Genomic DNA, 21309 nt, shown 5'->3' with positions numbered 1-21309 from the left:
TAATTATAAAAAAATTGTTTTGCTGCTTAAAAAAATTAGACCAACAGTTGTTTTAATGTAAAGTTTATATTCATAACACTCAGTATGTGAATTTTATTTTAACTATAGGAAAAAATAATTTATTTTTTATCCGATTAGTCGATTAATTGAACAAAATCGGCCTATTAATCAATTATGAAAATAATCGTTAGTTGCAGCCTTACTCCAGAGCCTTCCTCAGTATGATCTCAGGACAAACACTGCTGTCATATACAGAGAGCGCTCCTGAGCCTACCTCAGTATGCTCTCATGACAAACCCTGTTCCCATATATAGACACAACAGATAATGTAAAGCTCAGCACCTGGAACTCCCATCTGGGGTAGTGCACGTAGGACTGGAGCCACAGCCAAGGCTCCTAACCGGTATAGCAAAAAGGTGTAGAGTCCACAGCACTATGAATTAGCATCTGTTTATTAACGCATAACGTGTGCACATTTACCTGTCTGTTATGCTTTAATAAACAGATACTTATAGTGCTGTGGACTCTACACCTTTATGCCATATAGACAGTGCTCCTGTGCTTACCTCTATATGGTCTAACGATAAGCACTGCTGCCATATATAGAGCACGCTCCTGTTCTACCTCAGTATGCTCTCATGACAAGCACTACTGCCATATATAGAGCACGCTCCTGGTCTACCTCAGTATGCATTCATGACAAGCACTGCTGCCATATATAGAGTGCGCTCCTGTTCTACCTCTGTATGCTTTCATGACAAGCACTGCTGCCATATATAGAGCACGCTCCTGTTCTACCTCTGTATGCTTTCATGACAAGCACTACTGCCATGTATAGAGTGCGCTCCTGAGCCTTGTCTCATGACAAGCACTGCTGCAATATATAGAGCACACTGCTGTGCCTACTTCAGTATGATCTCATGACAAGCACTGCTGCAATATATAGAGCACGCTGTTGTGCCTACCTCCGTATGCTCTCATGACAAGCACTGCTGCACATATAGAGCGTGCTCCTGAATCTACCTTTGAATGCTCTAACGACAAACACTACTGCCATTTATAGAGCACACTTGTGAGCCTATGTCAGTATACTCTGATGACAAGCACTACTGCCATTTATAGAGCACGCTTGTGAGCCTATGTCAGTATACTCTGATGACAAGCACTGCTGTCATGTATATAATGCACTCTGATTTCATCAGCTGCTGTTGTACAAATTAAGCACACCAGAGTAAGACATTGTGCAATGCAAAGTGCCTACAAAACAAACAAAACCATGTTTAGACATTTTGTATATAAGAAACTGGCAAAATGCGCAATAGCTGATTGGTTGGTACACTATGCATGGAGCTTACCTACCAATAAGCGCTCTTTACGCACACAGATTCACAATGGCCATGAGCACAGTGCCGATCTGGTCAATAACAACAAGAGTAAAGCAGGATTTTATAAACTGTGTAGTAGAGACTTCTGTACATTACCAATATACACCAGAGGCAGAACCATTTTTCCACTTTCTGCAATGAGATTTTTTAAGTGAAACATTTTCTGCAGATCATTTTGAATTTTTAGATTAAAGGGACACTGAACCCAAATGTTTTCTTTCGTGATTTAGATAGAGCATGAAATTTTAAGCAATTTTCTAATTTACTCCGATTATCAAATTTTCTTCACTCTTGGTATCTTTATTTGAAATGCAAGAATGTAAGTTTAGATGCCGGCCCATTTTTGGTGAACAACCTGGGTTGTCCTGGCTGATTGGTGGATAAATTCATCAACCAATAAAAAACTGCTGTCCAGAGTACTGAACCAAAAAAACAACATAATTTATCCTTACCTGATAAATTTATTTCTCTTGTAGTGTGTTCAGTCCACGGGTCATCCATTACTTATGGGATATATTCTCCTTCCCAACAGGAAGTTGCAAGAGGATCACCCAAGCAGAGCTGCTATATAGCTCCTCCCCTCACATGTCATATCCAGTCATTCGACCGAAACAAGACGAGAAAGGAGAAACTATAAAGTGCAGTGGTGACTGGAGTTATAATTTTAAAATTTAGAACCTGCCTGAAAAAGACAGGGCGGGCCGTGGACTGAACACACTACAAGAGAAATAAATTTATCAGGTAAGCATAAATTATGTTTTCTCTTGTTAAGTGTGTTCAGTCCACGGGTCATCCATTACTTATGGGATACCAATACCAAAGCTAAGTACACAGATGATGGGAGGGACAAGGCAGGAACATTAAACAGAAGGAACCACTGCCTGTAGAACCTTTCTCCCAAAACCAGCCTCCGAAGAAGCAAAAGTGTCAAATTTGTAAAATTTGGAAAAAGTATGAAGTGAAGACCAAGTTGCAGCCTTGCAAATCTGTTCAACAGAGGCCTCATTCTTAAAGGCCCAGGTGGAAGCCACATCTCTGGTGGAATGAGCTGTAATTCTTTCAGGAGGCTGCTGTCCAGCAGTCTCATAGGCTAAACGAATTATGCTACGAAGCCAAAAAGAGAGAGAGGTAGCCGAAGCCTTTTGACCTCTCCTCTGTCCAGAATAAACGACAAACAGAGAAGAAGTTTGTCTAAAATCTTTAGTTGCCTGTAAGTAGAACTTCAGAGCACGGACCACGTCTAGATTATGCAAAAGACGTTCCTTCTTTGAAGAAGGATTAGGACATAATGATGGAACAACAATCTCTTGATTGATATTCCTGTTAGAAACAACCTTAGGTAAAAACCCAGGTTTAGTACGCAGAACTACCTTGTCTGAATGAAAGATCAGATAAGGAGAATCACAATGTAAGGCAGATAACTCAGAGACTCTTCGAGCCGAGGAAATAGCCATCAAAAACAAAACTTTCCAAGATAAAAGCTTAATATCAATGGAATGAAGGGGTTCAAACGGAACACCCTGAAGAACTTTAAGAACCAAGTTTAAGCTCCACGGAGGAGCAACAGCTTTAAACACAGGCTTAATTCTAGCCAAAGCCTGACAAAAGGCCTGGACGTCTGGATGCTCTGCCAGACATTTGTGTAAAAGAATAGACAGAGTTGAAATCTGTCCCTTTAGCGAACTAGCGGATAAACCCTTTTCTAAACCCTCTTGTAGAAAAGCTAATATCCTAGGAATCCTGACCTTACTCCATGAGTAACTCTTGGATTCGCACCAATATAAATATTTACGCCATATCTTATGGTAAATTTTTCTTGTCACAGGTTTCCGAGCCTGTATTAATGTATCAATAATCAAATCCGAAAACCCACGCTTTGATAGAATCAAGCGTTCAATTTCCAGGCAGTCAGCCTCAGAGAAATTAGGTTTGGATGGTTGAAAGGACCCTGAATTAGAAGGTCCTGCCTCAGAGGAAGAGACCATGGTGGACAGGACGACATGTCCACTAGGTCTGCATACCAGGTCCTGCGTGGCCACGCAGGCGCTATCAGAATTACCGATGCCCTCTCCTGTTTGATCCTGGCAATCAGCCGAGGTAGCAACGGAAATGGTGGAAACACATAAGCTATGTTGAAAACCCAAGGGGCTGCTAATGCATCTACCAGCACCGCTCCCGGGTCCCTGGACCTGGATCCGTAACAAGGAAGCTTCGCGTTCTGGCGAGATGCCATGAGATCCAGGTCCGGTTTGCCCCAACAACCAATCAGTTGAGCAAATACCTCCGGGTGAAGTTCCCACTCTCCCGGATGAAAGGTCTGGCGACTTAGGAAATCCGCCTCCCAGTTCTCTACGCCTGGGATGTGAATCGCTGACAGGTGGCAAGAGTGAGACTCTGCCCAGCGAATTATCTTCGAGACTTCCAACATCGCTAGGGAACTCCTGGTTCCCCCTTGATGATTGATGTAAGCCACAGTCGTAATATTGTCCGACTGAAATCTGATGAACCTCAGCTTTGCTAACTGAGGCCAAGCTAGAAGAGCATTGAATATTGCTCTTAATTCCAGAATGTTTATTGGGAGGAGTTTCTCCTCCTGAGTCCACGATCCCTGAGCCTTCAGGGAATTCCAGACTGCTCCCCAGCCTAGAAGGCTGGCATCCGTTGTTACAATCGTCCAATCTGGCCTGCGAAAGGTCATTCCTTTGGACAGATGAACCGGTGACAACCACCAGAGAAGCGAATCTCTGGTCTCCTGGTCCAGATTTAGCAAAGGGGACAGATCTGAGTAATCCCCGTTCCATTGACTGAGCATGCATAGTTGCAGCAGTCTGAGATGCAGGCGCGCAAATGGCACTATGTCCATTGCCGCGACCATTAAGCCGATTACCTCCATGCACTGAGCTACTGATGGGCTTTGAATGGAATGAAGGACACGGCAAGCATTGAGAATCTTTGATAACCTGGACTCCGTCAGGTAAATCTTCATCTCTACAGAATCTATAAGAGTCCCTAGAAAAGGAACCCTTGTGAGTGGTAACAGAGAACTCTTTTCCACGTTCACTTTCCACCCATGCGACCTCAGAAATGCTAGAACTATCTCTGTATTAGACTTTGCATTCTGAAAACTTGACGCTTGTATCAGAATGTCGTCTAGGTACGGAGCCACCGCTATGCCTCGTGGTCTTAGTACCGCCAGAAGTGAACCCAGAACCTTCGTAAAAATTCTCAGGGCCGTGGCTAACCCGAAGGGAAGAGCCACAAACTGGTAATGCCTGTCTAGAAAGGCAAACCTCAGGTACCGATAATGATCTTTGTGAATCGGTATATGAAGGTAAGCATCATTTAAGTCCACCGTGGTCATATATTGACCCTCTTGGATCATGGGTAGGATGATTCGAATGGTTTCCATCTTGAACGATGGTACCCTTAGGAATTTGTTTAAGATCTTTAAGTCCAAGATTGGTCTGAAGGTTCCCTCCTTTTTGGGAACCACAAATAGATTTGAGTAAAATCCTTGTCCCTGTTCCGATCGCGGAACTGAGTGGATCACCCCCATGATTAAGAGGTCTTGTACACATTGTAGAAATGCCTCTCTCTTTACTAGGTTTGTCGATAACCTCGAAGGATGGAACCTCCCTTGTGGAGGAGAGGATTTGAAATCCAGAAGGTATCCCTGAGATATAATCTTTAACGTCCAGGGATCCTGCACATCTCTTGCCCAAGCCTGGGCAAAGAGAGAAAGCCTGCCCCCCACTAAATCCGTCTCTGGATAGGGGGCCCTGACTTCATGCTGTCTTAGGGGCGGGAGTAGGCTTTCTGGCCTGCTTGCCCTTGTTCCATGACTGGTTGCCTTTCCAACCTTGTCTGTAACGAGCAGTAGTTCCTTCCTGTTTTGGAGCGGAGGAAGTCGATGCTGCTCCTGCCTTGAAGTTACGAAAGGCACGAAAATTAGACTGTTTGGCCCTGTCCTGAGGAAGGGCGTGGCCCTTACCTCCCGTAATGTCAGCAATAATTTCCTTCAAGCCGGGCCCGAATAAGGTCTGCCCTTTGAAAGGAATGTTAAGTAGCTTAGATTTGGAAGTTACATCCCCTGATCAGGATTTAAGCCAGAGCGCTCTGCGCACCTGTATGGCGAATCCGGAATTTTTAGCCGTAACTTTGGTTAGATGTACTACGGCATCTGAAACAAACGCATTAGCTTGCTTAAGGGTTCTAACTTTGCTCAAGGCCTCATCCAACGGCTCTGTGCGAATCGCCTCTTCCAGAGACTCAAACCAGAATGCCGCTGCAGCCGTGACAGGCGCAATGCATGCAAGAGGCTGCAATATAAAACCCTGTTGAACAAACATTTTCTTAAGATAACCCTCTAATTTTTTATCCATTGGATCTGAGAAAGCACAGCTATCCTCCACCGGGATAGTGGTACGCTTGGCTAACGTAGAAACTGCTCCCTCCACCTTAGGGACCGTCTGCCATAAGTCTCGTGTGGTGGCGTCTATAGGGAACATTTTTCTAAATATCGGGGGAGGGGAAAAAGGCACACCGGGTCTATCCCACTCCTTACTTATAATTTCTGTAAGTCTTTTTGGTATAGGAAAAACGTCAGTACACACCGGTACCGCATAGTATCTATCCAACCTACACAATTTCTCTGGAATTGCCACCGTGTCGCAATCATTCAGAGCCGCTAATACCTCCCCTAGTAACACACGGAGGTTCTCAAGCTTAAATTTAAAATTTAAAATTTCTGAATCCGGTCTCCCCGGATCAGAACCGTCACCGACAGAATGAAGCTCACCATCCTCATGTTCTGCAAATTGTGACGCAGTATCAGACATGGCTCTCGTGTCATCAGCGCGCTCTGTCCTTAGCCCAGAGCTATCGCGTTTGCCCCTTAATTCGGGCATATTATATAATACTTCTTTCATAACATTAGCCATATCATGTAAAGTGATTTGTAAGGGCCTAGATGTACTAGGTGTCTCAATCCTACGCATCTCCCGAGCGGGAGACGCAGGTACTGACACGTGAGGAGAGTTAGGCGGCATAACTTCCCCCTCGTTGTCTGGTGATAGCTTCTTTATCGGTACAGATTGACTTTTATTCAAAGCAATATCAATACAATTGGTACACATCGTTCTATTGGGCTCCACATTGGCTTTTGAACATGATGAACAAACAGTTTCCTCTGAATCAGACATGTTTAAAACAGACTTAGCAATGAAAAACTAACAAGCTTGGAAATCACTTTCAATAAGTTTTACAAGCAATATAAAAAACGCTGCAGCGCTTCAAAAATACAGATATAATTAAACAATTCTTAACAAGAAGTGTATTATTAGCAGATTATTGCACCCATTAGCAAAAGGATGATTAACCCCTCGATACCCAAAACGGATAAAACAGATATCAATTAAGATGTAACGCTTTTAATCACAGTCAGCACACTGTCACAGATCTGCTGTGACTGATTACCTCCCTCACAAATGAAATTTGCAGACCCCTGAGCTCTCTAGAGACGTCCTGGATCAAGGAGGAAGAAGCAGAAAGACTGTGCAATAATTTTAACTGCGCAACAAGGCGCTAAAACAAGGGCCCTCCCACTCCAATCACAACAGTGGGAGCCCTGATATAACGGTTTCCATGCAGAAAAATATGTTAGCCATGTGGAAAAAATCATGCCCAAAGCGATTTATCACCAAAGTACCTCACAAAAACGAATAACATGCCAGTAAACTTTTTATTAAAAAAACAACATTTTTCAATGTCATGCAAAGCTATCACTAAGCCTGCTACCAGTCGCTACCACTGCAGAGAAGGCTTAAGTATTATTTCAGTGTTAACAGTATTTTCTCAGTCAAATTCTAGTCCCTAGAATATAACTCGACTGCGCATACATTTATCAGCCTGATACCAGTTGCTACTACTGCATTTAAGGCTGTACTTACATCATACGGTAACAGCAGTATTTTCTTAGTCAATTCCATTCCCAGAAAATAAAGTACTGCACATACCTCATTTGCGGAGGACCCCGCATGCTATTCCCAGTTTCTGAAGTTACCCCACTCCTCAGAATGTCGAGAACAGCCAGTGGATCTTAGTTACGCCTGCTAAGATCATAGATAAAAAACGCAGGCAGTTTCTTCTTCCAAATACTGCCTGAGATAGAAAAACAGCACACTCCGGTGCCATTTAAAATAACAAACTTTTGATTGAAGAATAGTTAAGTAAAAACTCCAGCTCCTCTCGCGACCTCCTTCATTGTTGAGGGTTGCAAGAGAATGACTGGATATGACATGTGAGGGGAGGAGCTATATAGCAGCTCTGCTTGGGTGATCCTCTTGCAACTTCCTGTTGATAAGGAGAATATATCCCATAAGTAATGGATGATCCGTGGACTGAACACACTTAACGAGAAAAAAAGCTTAGATGTCTTCTTTTTCAAATAAAAATAGCAAGAGAACAAAGAAAAATTGATAATAGGAGTAAATTAGAAAGTTGCTTAAAATTGCATACTCTATCTAAATCACAAAAGAAAAAAATGTGGGTTCAGTGTCCCTTTAAGCAGTTACAGTAAAGCATCAGCTCAATTGCAATGTGTTGATTAACTGGAGAATAAAGCATTTTTTAAAGTTTTATAATATAGTACATTGCACATTAGCTGCAGAGAAAAAAAAAGTGTTGTTTTTATGTCTTGAGTCAGTCAACAATAATAAATAAATACTAATACTAAATACTAAAGGAAAAATATAGATCTATTGTGATATAAAACATACATGTGGTCAGGCATATTATGTGATTATATGTAGAATAGAGACTATTAAAATACATGTATCCTGCTTATGTTTTTTATGGGGGTATATTATATTGTTGTACATATTTTGATTATTTTATTTTGAGGTGTATAACAAATGTTTTTATTGTGATTGTTATATTACTGTTTTCCATTTTTTATTTTTTAATCCTAATTTGAAGGGTTACAAGGTTATTGCTATTGTCTATTTTGGGTATGGCAATGGTATGGAGGTTAATACAGAGATATCTATTCTTATTTGGGATTTGCTCAAAATGGTTTGTGTTACATATGAGAGCTTTGTATATAGAGGTTTCCATGCCTACCAACTGCTGACCTGTGCAACAGGTGTTCACACTTTAGAAATTAATTAGCCTATCAGATTTAGTTTTATGTGTTCTATTGTCTTTATAAAGCAAGTGTTGTTAACATTTTAACATAGCCTGAGGAAACACCCTGTGGTGGCTGAGAAACATGTTGCTGTTTTTAAAATAAAAGTTTTTAAATATACACTTGCTTTATCACAATTATTCTGCTCCTGTTTGGGGGCAAAGTGTGTGTGCTAGTTCTATCTTCCAAAGTGGTGATTTTCTGCATCCTGCAAATTGGATTCCACAGTCCACTGGGCGGCTGAAAGGTCCCAGTACTGCTGATATTGCACCTGGTGGTGCTTTGTTTCCTGTAAGTACAACCTTGAATCCTTTTTTATCTGGTGTACAAACATTACTGGGCTATGTGTGTGCCTTTTTTTGCCCTTATAGGCATCATAGGATAGGCCCTCGCCAAGGATCATCTCTATCTGGCTGGAGACACCAGTGAGCTGGACCACTGTTTGATGTTCCAGGCTGCCACAATAGCACCATTTGGGTGCGCTACGCTTGTGAGTATATTTCCTATCCTGCTGATGTTTTGTATCTGACTGCCGTGACGTTACTAGGCCATGTTGGTGCCTCAGTGCTTCTTTCTCTTATAGAACAATAATAAATGCACTGCTGCTTTGCAGCGATGCTCCATATTTGACTGTTCTCTTCAAATAGCACTTTGTTCTGGATGCACTTTGTTAAGGAAAACTTACACAGTGCAGCCAGAGCACAGTGCAGTTTGAAGACAACAGCCTGATGTAGAGCAGCGCTGCAAAGCAAAACAGCCAACAGTTCCTGCATGTGTCCCATTCTTTCTGCAGACATGCTGCATTTTCTGAAATGACATCTCACATCACAGCATGTTCTGCCTTGGGGCAATATACGATCAACCCCTATGTACCTTTAAGACAAACAGATCACTGAGGTTTCTGGTTAGTTAATGTAAATATTATCCCATTGTGATGACAAAACCAGGTGACATACATGTGACATCCTGCTTACCTCTGTGTGCATCAGGAAGGTCTGAGGTTTGGTTCTTGTCAGACATTGTCTTGCTCAGCATAAATGAATTTGTCAGATATTCTTATAATGTTTCCCCTTTACTGGCAAACACAGTTATGTGTATTGTACGTGATCTTCACAGTAACAGGAGCCTAAACACAGAGAGAGAGAGAGAAAAAGTCTCATGTACAGTTCGTTGTCATAAGGGGTATACATTAAAGGGGCAGTCTAGGGAAAATTAAACTTTCATGATTCAGATAGGACATCCAATTTACTTTTATCATCAATTTTGCTTTGTTCTAAGCTAATCCTAGGTAAACTCATATACTAATTTCTAAGCCCTTGAAGGCCGCCTCTTATCGCTGGGCATTTTGGCAGTTTTTCACAGCTAGAGGGGGTTATTTAATTTGTGCCATATAGATAACATTGTGCACATGCACGTGGAGTTACCTAGGAGTAAGCACCGATTGGCTACAATGCATGTCTGTCAAAACAACTGGAATAAGGGGGCATTCTGCAGAGGCTTAGATACAAGGTAATCGCAGAGGTAAAAAGTATATTAATACAACCATGCTGGTTATGCAAAACTGGGGAATGGGTAATAAAGCTCTAGGCACACTGAGCAACGGGTCCATATCTGGCTTCCCGCATCACCCTTAGGGAGAACGGGTAATAAAGGGATTATCTATCTTTTTAAAACAATAAACATTCTGGAGTAGACCGTCCCTTTAACTTCTCTAACAAATACATAGATTTTTTTTTTATTACTATTTATAAAGCTTTGACAACCTTGTGCTGAAGCTGTTTCCAACCATTTACATTTATAGTTTTTGAATATCAATTCCATTGTGTTTATTTCTTCTGTAAGTTACCCACGCAAACTATATGCTGTCTTTTCAATAGACCTAGCACTTTCAGAAATCAACTTTAGTTTGCATTAATTAAATAATTAATGAAAATATAAGCCCAAATTGGTGATAATTCTCTGGAATTCCCTTGTGTACCCATGCACAGTTTTACCCTATACTGCATTTATTATTTTTCCACATCATCAAAATTGTTTAAAGGCACCTGGAGTTTGATTTTGCTGCTTAAAGGGACATGAAACCTAAAATAATTATTTCTTGATTCAGATAGAGAATACAATTTTAAACAACTTTCCAATTAACTTCTATTATTTAATTTGCTTCCTTCTCTTGTTATCCTTTGCTGAAATGTTTATCTAGGTAAGCTCAGGAGCAGCACAGAACCTAGGTTCTAGCTGTTGATTGGTGGCTGCATATATATGTTGATTGTGATTGGCTCACACATGTATTCAGTTAGAAACCATTAGTGTATTGCTGCTCCTTCAACAAATTATACCAAGAGAATGAAACCAATAAGATAATAGAAGTAAATTAGAAAGTTGTTTAAAATTATATTCTCTATCTAAACCATGAAAGAAAAAAAAATTGGGTTTCATGTCCCTTTAAGGTCCTAAAATGATGTTAAAGTTTGAAGTCCTCTGACTTCATGAGAATACGTTTGTAATACCCAGTAGCTAGAGAACAAGGCTTTTTACCACACTCCCTAAATAGTGTTTGCTGGAGCGGTCTGTGTAATGTGCTTTGTGCAGTACTATGTTCAAATGCAGAAACAATGCAGATATTCACAGAAGCTGCAGAATTCCACTTCCCTTTCCCCCTCCGGTTACCACAGATCTCCTCCAGCCTCTGCACAACCTAATTAAATGCTGTGGTAACCGGGAGGGGGAAGGGAAGTGGAATTCCTGCAGCGTTAGAACGGACTGTGTGAAATCAGCAGACACAGATAAACACAGAAGCTGCTAAACTCAGCAGCATATTTTCCCTTCTGTCCGTTCTAACGCTGCAGGAATTCCACTTCCCTTCACCTCCCGGTTACCATAGCATTTAATTAGGTTGTGCAGAGACTGGAGGAGATCTGTGGTAACCGGAGGGGGAAAGGGAAGTGGAATTCTGCAGCTTCTGTGTATATTCTGTGTATATCTGCATCGTTTCTGCCTTTGAACATAGTACTGCACAAAGCACATTACACAGACCGCTCCAGCAGGAGGGCTGTCTGTAAACACTATTTAGGGAGTGTGGTAAAAGTCTTGTTCTGTAGCTACTGGGTATTACAAACGTATTCTCATGAAGTCAGAGGACTTTAACATCATTTTAAGGACCTTAAAGTGAAGGTCAATTTCCATGTGAAAGTGCCCGTTTTTTAAAAAAAAACTATTAAAAACAAGGGCACTTTCATTCATGAAAATTGACATTTCAGCCGTTTTTTTTATACAATATACCTACCTTTTCTTCTTGAAGCCGCTCCAGTCCTTGACCAGCCAGTCGCAAGCCTCTTCATACGTCAGCAATGACGATTCCGACATCCTCCAATCACGGCTTTCCCCCTGGGGGTAATCATTGCCTGAGGCAATGCCGAGATTCGAGGAAGCCAGTTTTGTCGTTGCTGGGTAAGTAAACCAGGAAAGAGCAGACGGGGCATCGTTTCACAAGGCCAATTCGGCGTTTCAGAAGAACAAGGTAAGTATTTTTAAAATACGGTGCTATGTCAATTTTCATGAATGAAAGTGCCCGTTTAATAGTTTTTTTTTAAACCGGGCACTTTCACATGAAAATTGACATTCACTTTAAGCAGCAAAGTAGATAACACATGTTAATTAAAAACTTTTATTTCTTTTAATGCTTTATTTAATTAGCCCATATTTTTTGAGAGTATAATGTCCCTTTAAAGGGACAGTAAACACCTTGTAATTACAGGACATTCCTGTTGTGTTGCTATAGAATAACATATCAGCCAAGTCTAACATTAACATCCTTTTTTTACAACAGTTATTTTTCAATAGCCAAACTCCACCCACCATTTTCTTTATTTAGAGACAACAAGGCTAGCTACAGTCATAATGTTAGTATAAAGTGCAGTTGTTATATGATAAAGCCACTTAGAGACATATATGTAGCTGAGTTAGCCTTGAGAAGTCAGCAGGGTGCATCTAAGTTCTTAGAATTAGAAATTGCTTAATTTTCTGAACCAGATGACACAAAAAAAGGTCAAGATAAAGAATGAAAATATATTGCAAAGTTATTTCATTACATAAAACTAAACATTTTAAATAAAATAAACTTGATGAGCTTAATATATATATATATATATATATATATATATATATATATATATATATATGAAGTTCCCTTTACCTAACATATACACAGACCCCTCACTGTATCTTCTATACAGATATATATTATAGAGATGTTCCCTCTGCCTCTCACACATACAGACCCTTCCTAGTACCTTATAGATATACAGTACATATTATCACAGACAGGTTCCCTCTCACTCAAACAGAGCCAACTTCTACAAAACCTTAGTAGAGATGTTCCACCCATGTGTGGGGGTGAAATAGCATTAGACTCTCTATGTGATTTTACATCATAATAGCCCTTTGACTATGCATCACAAACTGCCCCTCCATGTACCTTATATACAGATATATACTATAGAGAGGTTCCCTCTGCACAAGCGCACACAAACTCCCTTCCCCAGTACCTAATATACATATACAATATTCCCTCTACCTAATATGCATTGCACTTCCCTGCAATCTAATATAAAGAACAAAAGACATCGTTTATAGACCTTATATGGAGCTACATATCATGTAGAAAGCTACACATTTATTACACATACAGTATAAACAGTCACACACTAATACAGTTATACTAAAACAACATTGCACACATATGACACCCATCAGTCTATAGCTAAATTACTGACTTGGTTATTAGGCAGCTGAGAGTCAGCACATCCCAGGAAACAAACACGGGAAAGTACTATAAGTAAGTCAAAGGAGACAATTGACAGCGTTCCTACCAGCGTGATCTTCAGCAGGAATTAAACGGAAGCAGGAGGAAACTACGAACATACTCCCAGCATGCAGTGCAGCGGAGCTGTATGCATCAGCTTCACGTCCAGTAAAAGAGGCGAGGTCCCAACGTTGACTGCAGTGAAGTTGGTTTCATATTGGAGATTCGACAGACATTCACCTCTTCAAATAGCAATAACTTTTGAAAGAATCATGTCACAACTATAATGATTGTATATTCTTGGTCGTGGGGGGATGGAGAATATTGCACACCCTGAAAGTTGCACACACTTTATTTTTTAGAAATTTCATTTTCAAAATTTGAAATTTAAATTTTCTCTCAATTTAAAAACTGCAATAACTCTTGAAATAATCATCTCACTACTAACATGATTGTATATTCTTGATCGTGGGGGGATGGGGAATGTTGCACACCCTTTAGTTTTTCGAAATTTCATTTTCAAAATTTGAAATTTTCATTTTTCTCTAAATTTAAAAACTGCAATAACTCTTGAAATAATCATCTCACTACTAAAATGATTGTATATTCTTGACCGTGGGGGGATGGGAAACGTTGCACACCCTTTAGTTTTTTGAAATTTCATTTTCAAAATTTGAAATTTACATTTTTCTCTCAATTTAAAAACTGCAATAACTCTTGAAATAATCATCTCACTATTACCATGATTGTATATTCTTGATCGTGGGGGGATGGGGAACGTTGCACACCCTTTAGTTTTTTGAAATTTCATTTTCCAAATTTGAAATTTACATTTTTCTCTCAATTTAAAAACTGCAATAACTCTTGAAATAACCATCTCACTACTAACATGATTGTATATTCTTGATCGTGGGGGGATGGGGAACGTTGCACACCCTTTAGTTTTTCGAAATTTCATTTTCAAAATTTGAAATTTCATTTTTCTCTAAATTTAAAAACTGCAATAACTCTTGAAATAATCATCTCACTACTAACATGATTGTATATTCTTGATCGTGGGGGGATGGGGAACGTTGCACACCCTTTCGTTTTTTGAAATTTCATTTTCAAAATTTGAATTTTTCATTTTTCTCTAAATTTAAAAACTGCAATAACTCTTGAAATAATCATCTCACTACTAACATGATTGTATATTCTTGATCGGGGGGGATGGGGAACGTTGTACACCCTTTAGTTTTTCGAAATTTCATTTTCAAAATTTTAAATTTACATTTTTCTCTAAATTTAAAAACTGCAATAACTCTTGAAATAATCATCTCACTACTAACATGATTGTATATTCTTGATCGAGGGGGGATGGGGAACGTTGCACACCATTTAGTTTTTCGAAATTTCATTTTCAAAGTTTGAAATTTTATTTTTTCTCTAAATTTTAAAACTGCAATAACTCTTGAAATAATCATCTCACTACTAACATGATTGTATATTCTTGATCGTGGGGGGGTGGGGAACGTTGCACACCCTTTAGTTTTTTGAAATTTCATTTTCAAAATTTGAAATTTTCATTTTTCTCTAAATTTAAAAACTGCAATAACTCTTGAAATAATCATCTCACTACTAACATGATTGTATATTCTTGATCATGGGGGGATGGGGAACGTTGCACACCCTTTAGTTTTTCAAAATTTCATTTTCAAAATTTGAAATTTACATTTTTCTCTCAATTTAAAAACTGCAATAACTCTTGAAATAATCATCTCACTACTAACATGATTGTATATTCTTGATCGTCGAGGGATGGGGAACGTTGCACACCCTTTAGTTTTTTGAAATTTCATTTTCAAAATTTTAAAATTACATTTTTCTCTCAATTTAAAAACTGCAATAACTCTTGAAATAATCATCTCACTACTAACATGATTGTATATTCTTGATCGTGGGGGGATGGGGAACATTGCACACCCTTTATTTTTTCGAAATTTCATTTTCAAAATTTGAAATTTTATTTTTTCTCTAAATTTTAAAACTGCAATAACTCTTGAAATAATCATCTCACTACTAACATGATTGTATATTCTGGATCGTGGGGGGATGGGGAATGTTGCACACCCTTTAGTTTTTCGAAATTTCATTTTCAAAATTTGAAATTTTATTTTTTCTCTAAATTTAAAAACTGCAATAAATCTTGAAATAATCATCTCACTACTAACATGATTGTATATTCTTGATCGGGGGGGATGGGGAACGTTGCACACCCTTTAGTTTTTCGAAATTTCATTTTCAAAATGTTAAATTTACATTTTTCTCTAAATTTTAAAACTGCAATAACTCTTGAAATAATCATCTCACTAATAACATGATTGTATATTCTTGATCGAGGGGGGATGGGGAACGTTGCACACCCTTTAGTTTTTCGAAATTTCATTTTCAAAGTGAAATTTAATTTTTTCTCTAAATTTTAAAACTGCAATAACTCTTGAAATAATCATCTCACTACTAACATGATTGTATATTCTTGATCGTGGGGGGATGGGGAACATTGCACACCCTTTAGTTTTTTTAAATTTCATTTTCAAAGTTTGAAATTTAATTTTTTCTCTCAATTTAAAAACTGCAATAACTCTTGAAATAATCATCTCACTACTAACATGATTGTATATTCTTGATCGTGGGGGGATGGGGAACGTTGCACACCCTTTAGTTTTTTTAAATTTCATTTTCAAAATTTGAAATTTTCATTTTTCTCTAAATTTTAAAACTGCAATAACTCTTGAAATAATCATCTCACTACTAACATGGTTGTATATTCTTGATCGTGGGGGGATGGGGAACGTTGCACACCCTTTAGTTTTTTGAAATTTCATTTTCAAAATTAGAAATTTTCATTTTTCTCTAAATTTAAAAACTGCAATAACTCTTGACATAATCATCTCACTACTAACATGATTGTATATTCTTGATCGTGGGGGGATGGGGAACGTTGCACACCCTTTAGTTTTTCGAAATTTCATTTTCAAAATTTGAAATTTTCATTTTTCTCTAAATTTAAAAACTGCAATAACTCTTGAAATAATCATCTCACTACTAACATGATTGTATATTCTTGATCGTCGGGGGATGGGGAACGTTGCACACCCTTTAGTTTTTCAAAATTTCATTTTCAAAATTTGAAATTTTCATTTTTCTCTCAATTTAAAAACTGCAATAACTCTTGAAATAATCATCTCACTATTACCATGATTGTATATTCTTGATCGTGGGGGGATGGGGAACGTTGCACACCCTTTAGTTTTTCGAAATTTCATTTTCAAAATTTGAAATTTACATTTTTCTCTAAATTTTAAAACTGCAATAACTCTTGAAATAATCATCTCACTACTAAAATGATTGGATATTCTTGATCGTGGGGGGTATGGGGAACATTTCACACCCTTTAGTTTTTTGAAATTTCATTTTCAAAAATTGAAATTTTCATTTTTCTATAAATTTAAAAACTGCAATAACTCTTGAAATAATCATGTCACTACTAAAATGATTGTATATTCTTGATTGTGGGGGGATGAGGAATGTTGCACACCCTTTAGTTTTTCAAAATTTCGTTTTCAAAATTTGAAATTTTCATTTTTCTCTAAATTTAAAAACGGCAATAACTCTTGAAATAATCATGTCACTACTAAAATGATTATATATTCTTGGTCGTGGAGGGATGGCAAATGTTCCACACCCTGAAAGTTGCATACCCTTAATTTTTTTTTAAATTTCATTTTCAAAAGTTGAAATTTACATTTCTATCTAAATGTAAAAATTGCAATAACTCTTGAAATAATCATCTCACTACTAACATGATTGTATATTCTTGATCGTGGGGGCATGGGGAATGTTGCCTTTTTCTCTAAATTTAAAAACTGCAATAACTCTTTAAATAATCATGTCACTACTAAAATGATTGTATATTCTTGATCGTGGGGGTATGGGGAACGTTGCACAACCTTTAGTTTTTCAAAATTTCATTTTTAAAATTTGAAATTTTAATTTTTCTCTAAATATAAAAACTGCAATAACTCTTGAAATAATCATCTCACTACTAACATGATTATATATTCTTGATCGTGGGGGGATGGGGAAAGTTGCACACCCTTTAGTTTTTAAAAATTTCATTTTCAAAAGTTGAAATTTATATTTTTCTCTAAATTTAAAAACTGCAATAACTCTTGAAATAATCATATCACTACTGTAATGATTGTATATTCTTGATCGGGGGGGGGGATGCTGAACATTTCACACCGTTTAGTTTGTCAAAATTTAATTTTCAAAATTTGAAATTTATTTTTTGCTTGAAATTTCAAAATTTTAATAAATCTTGAATCAATCATGTCACTACTATAATGATTGTATATTCTTGATCGTGGGGGTGGGGAACGCAGCACACCCTTTAGGTTTATAAAATTTCGAATTTAATTTTTTTAAAAAATTTCAATAACTCCAGAAATAATAATGGTTTATAATCTGTTGAAGGCATTTGCTAGTTTTATCATGTGGAAGAAGAAAATATTTTCTTTTGACTTAAGGTGTTTTACTCATCCTATGGTCTTCTAACCTGCAAGCTATGCTAAGGTGCCTTAAAGCTGATCAAGACCCAGGTCAGGAACGAATGTGGTGAATGCAGGCTAACCCTGCAATACATTCCATAAAAGTTTGAGATAATAAATAATTTATCATTTGTTAATGTTGCTATTCCTCCTCACAACACATAAAATACTTTTTGGCACTGAGCATACCAAGTGATCAAACTTTTCTGTTATTTTGTCCATGCCTCCTGCAAACACGTTTTGAGGTGTGCAACAGTACTGGGTCAACGTTGTCACATTTTCCGTTTTAAAATTCTCCACACATTTGCTATTGTGGACAAGTCAGGACTGCAGACAGGCCAGTCCAATACCCGTACCCTCTTCTTGCATAGCCATCCCTTTGTAATATGCACCTAATGTGGTTTTGCATTGTCTGGTTGAAAAATGCATGGACTTACTTTGAAAAGTTGTTGTCTTGAAGACAGCATATTGTTGCTCTAAAATCTCATTGTACTTTTCTATATTGACTTTAAATTACCTTTGCCAAGGGCACTGACACAACCCCATACCATGTCAGACCCCTGGCTTTTGGACTTGTGGCAGATAACAGTCTGGATGGTCCATCTTTGGTCCGGAGCACATAACATCCATTTCCTCCAAATAAAATTGGGAATATTGATTAATCTGACCAAAAAAAAAATACCCAAAACCAGCCTGATCCATGTCTAATTTAGACAGACAGATATAAATTGAAGTGCTTGCCACACAAACACATCCAGACAGTGGTGGAACTAATGCTATTTTAGACAAAAACATCTTCATCCTCTGTGATATGTTTGTTTTGAAAGCACTCATATTTGTAGATATCTATCTACATTAGACATGGATCGGGCAAGATGCGGCTGTATTTCTGTCAAAAAGTGTTGGTTCTGAAAGTAACAAGATGATTTTGTGTAAAAAAAGTTTTTGAATTGAGAAATTTTTTAAAAATTGTTGAATTGAGAAGTGTCTGGATGTGTTTATGTGGAAAACACTTAAATTTGTGTGTATCTATCTATTAGACATGGATCCGGCAGGATCTGGCTATTTTTCTGTAAAAAAGAGTTGGTTCTGTTTGTGTGGAAAACACTTACATTTGTGTTTATGTATCTAAATTAGACATGGATCCGGCAGGATGCGGCTTTTACTCACAACCCTGCTTTTTCAACGCTCTTACCTCATGATATCCTGCAACTAGTGAAGTTGTCCCGTCCAACAACATGCCCATTGCCCGCTAGACCACATATCTTCTAGACCATCATCAACTCATCCCTGACTACTGGCTGTGACCCTACTGACTTTAAGACAGTCAGGCTTAAGCCCCTCCTAAAGAAACCAACACTTGACCCCTCTGATGTCAAAAACTACAGACCGGTATCCCTCTTGTCTTTCCTCTCCAAGACACTTGAGTGTGCAGTCTCCTACCAACTTTCTAGCTATCTGTCTCAGAATGATCTACTTGACACTAACCAATCAGGTTTAAAACAAGGTCACTCAATTGAGACAGCTCTCCTCTATGTAACAGAAACTCTTGAAGCACAAGCTGACCCCCTCTTATTTGTTCTCATTCTTCTTGATCTATCCGCTTCCATTGATACTGTGAATCATGACATCCTTCTCTCTACCCTCATTGAGTTTGGCGTCACGGCTCTGCACTCTCTTGTATTGCTTTCTACTTGACAGGCTGTTTATACCAGGTGATGTGTAGAGGATTGGTGTCAGCTGCCGGCCACTTACTAATGGTGTACCCCAGGACTCGGTTCTAGGCCCTCTACTCTTCTCGCTATACAACAAATCCCTAGGCTCTGTCACATCCTCACACGCTCTCTCCTATCATTACTACACTGATGACACTCAACAGTTTTTATGCTATCCCCCTTCTGACACTAAGCAAAGGCTGTCCGCTAGAAGACATCAATCACAGTGGATCACTGTACATTGTCTCACTCCCATAATACTAAAGACTTTGATGTGACCATAGATGACACCCTTAAGTTCTCTGCTAAAATCAAGGCAGTGACACACCCCTGCAAGCTCATGCTTTACAAAAATTGTAGAATTCTACTTAACCGCACTCATACAGGAACTTGTCATCTCACGCTTTAATTAATGCAACTAACTCTTGCATAGATATGTGCCACAAAACTGCTGCAACTTATCCAGAACACAGCAGCTTTCCTAGTTTTCTAACTCTCCAAGTTCTCCCATGTCACTCCACTTCTCTATACACGCAACTGGCTTCTGTTTAAAGCTCGTAACTGATAAAAGGCTGTGGTGCTTGCATATGGAGCTATGAGAGTAGCATTTCGTACCTATCTTCAGACAATGCTCAAAATCTAAATGTATGCACCTACTATGAGTCACTCTGGATAAGAGTCTGCTGCTAAATGGAAAAAATCTAATTGTAAATTGGACCAAAGGAAATATGGTAATGAAATTGAGTTTCTAGTTACTGATGGGCGTTTGAGGTTTCATTAATGTTCTTTTAGCAGCAGGTTAATATGTTGACAGCACTCATATTTTAGTTTTGAAAACAAAGACCACCATTGAAATGCATTGCAATGTGTGAAATTTCAATGGTGGCATTTATTTTTAAAAAAATGGTGGCAACAAAATATCCCACTGCCAGAAGAACAGAAATGAAACCTAGCATGGCCATCATTAATTCAAACAACACAAAAAATTGTATATGATGTAAGTATGACAATTATGAGGGGAAAAAAGTAGATGACATTCTTTATATACTATATGAAATGTTTATTTCAGTGTTCAAAAAAGAAGAAGAATGCTCAATGTGTGCGGGTCAAACAACTGATGATGACAATGCAATCATTAACGAGTTAGTGACCTTTATTTATATTGAAAACAGCTGAATATTATGTTGACAAATGTCAATAGGGGTTAATATATTTTATATATATATATATATATATATATATATATATAAATGAATATATATATATATATATAAAAATATATATATATATATATATATATATATATATATATATATACATGGCAATAGGGCATAGGGGGTAAGATATTCATTATATTTGCAGTGATTTTGGGGTGCGGCAGATTAGGGGTTAATAAATTGAATGTAGTGTTTGCAATGCGGGAGGGCGGCGGATTAGGGGTTAATAGGTAGTTTATGGGTGTTAGTGTACTTTGTAACACTTTAGTTATGAGTTTTATGTAACTGTTTTGTTGCGTAAAACTCATAACTACTGGTCTCAGATGCTGGTACGAATTTTGTGGTTATAGAGTGTAATACAAGCTTTTTCGCCTCACCTCAAAACTCGTAATGGCAGCTCTATGGGAATCCCATGAAGT

Source organism: Bombina bombina, unplaced genomic scaffold (assembly GCF_027579735.1).
Source record: "Bombina bombina isolate aBomBom1 unplaced genomic scaffold, aBomBom1.pri scaffold_451, whole genome shotgun sequence".
NCBI lineage: Eukaryota > Metazoa > Chordata > Amphibia > Anura > Bombinatoridae > Bombina > Bombina bombina.
Note: the sequence above shows the minus strand (reverse complement) of the source record.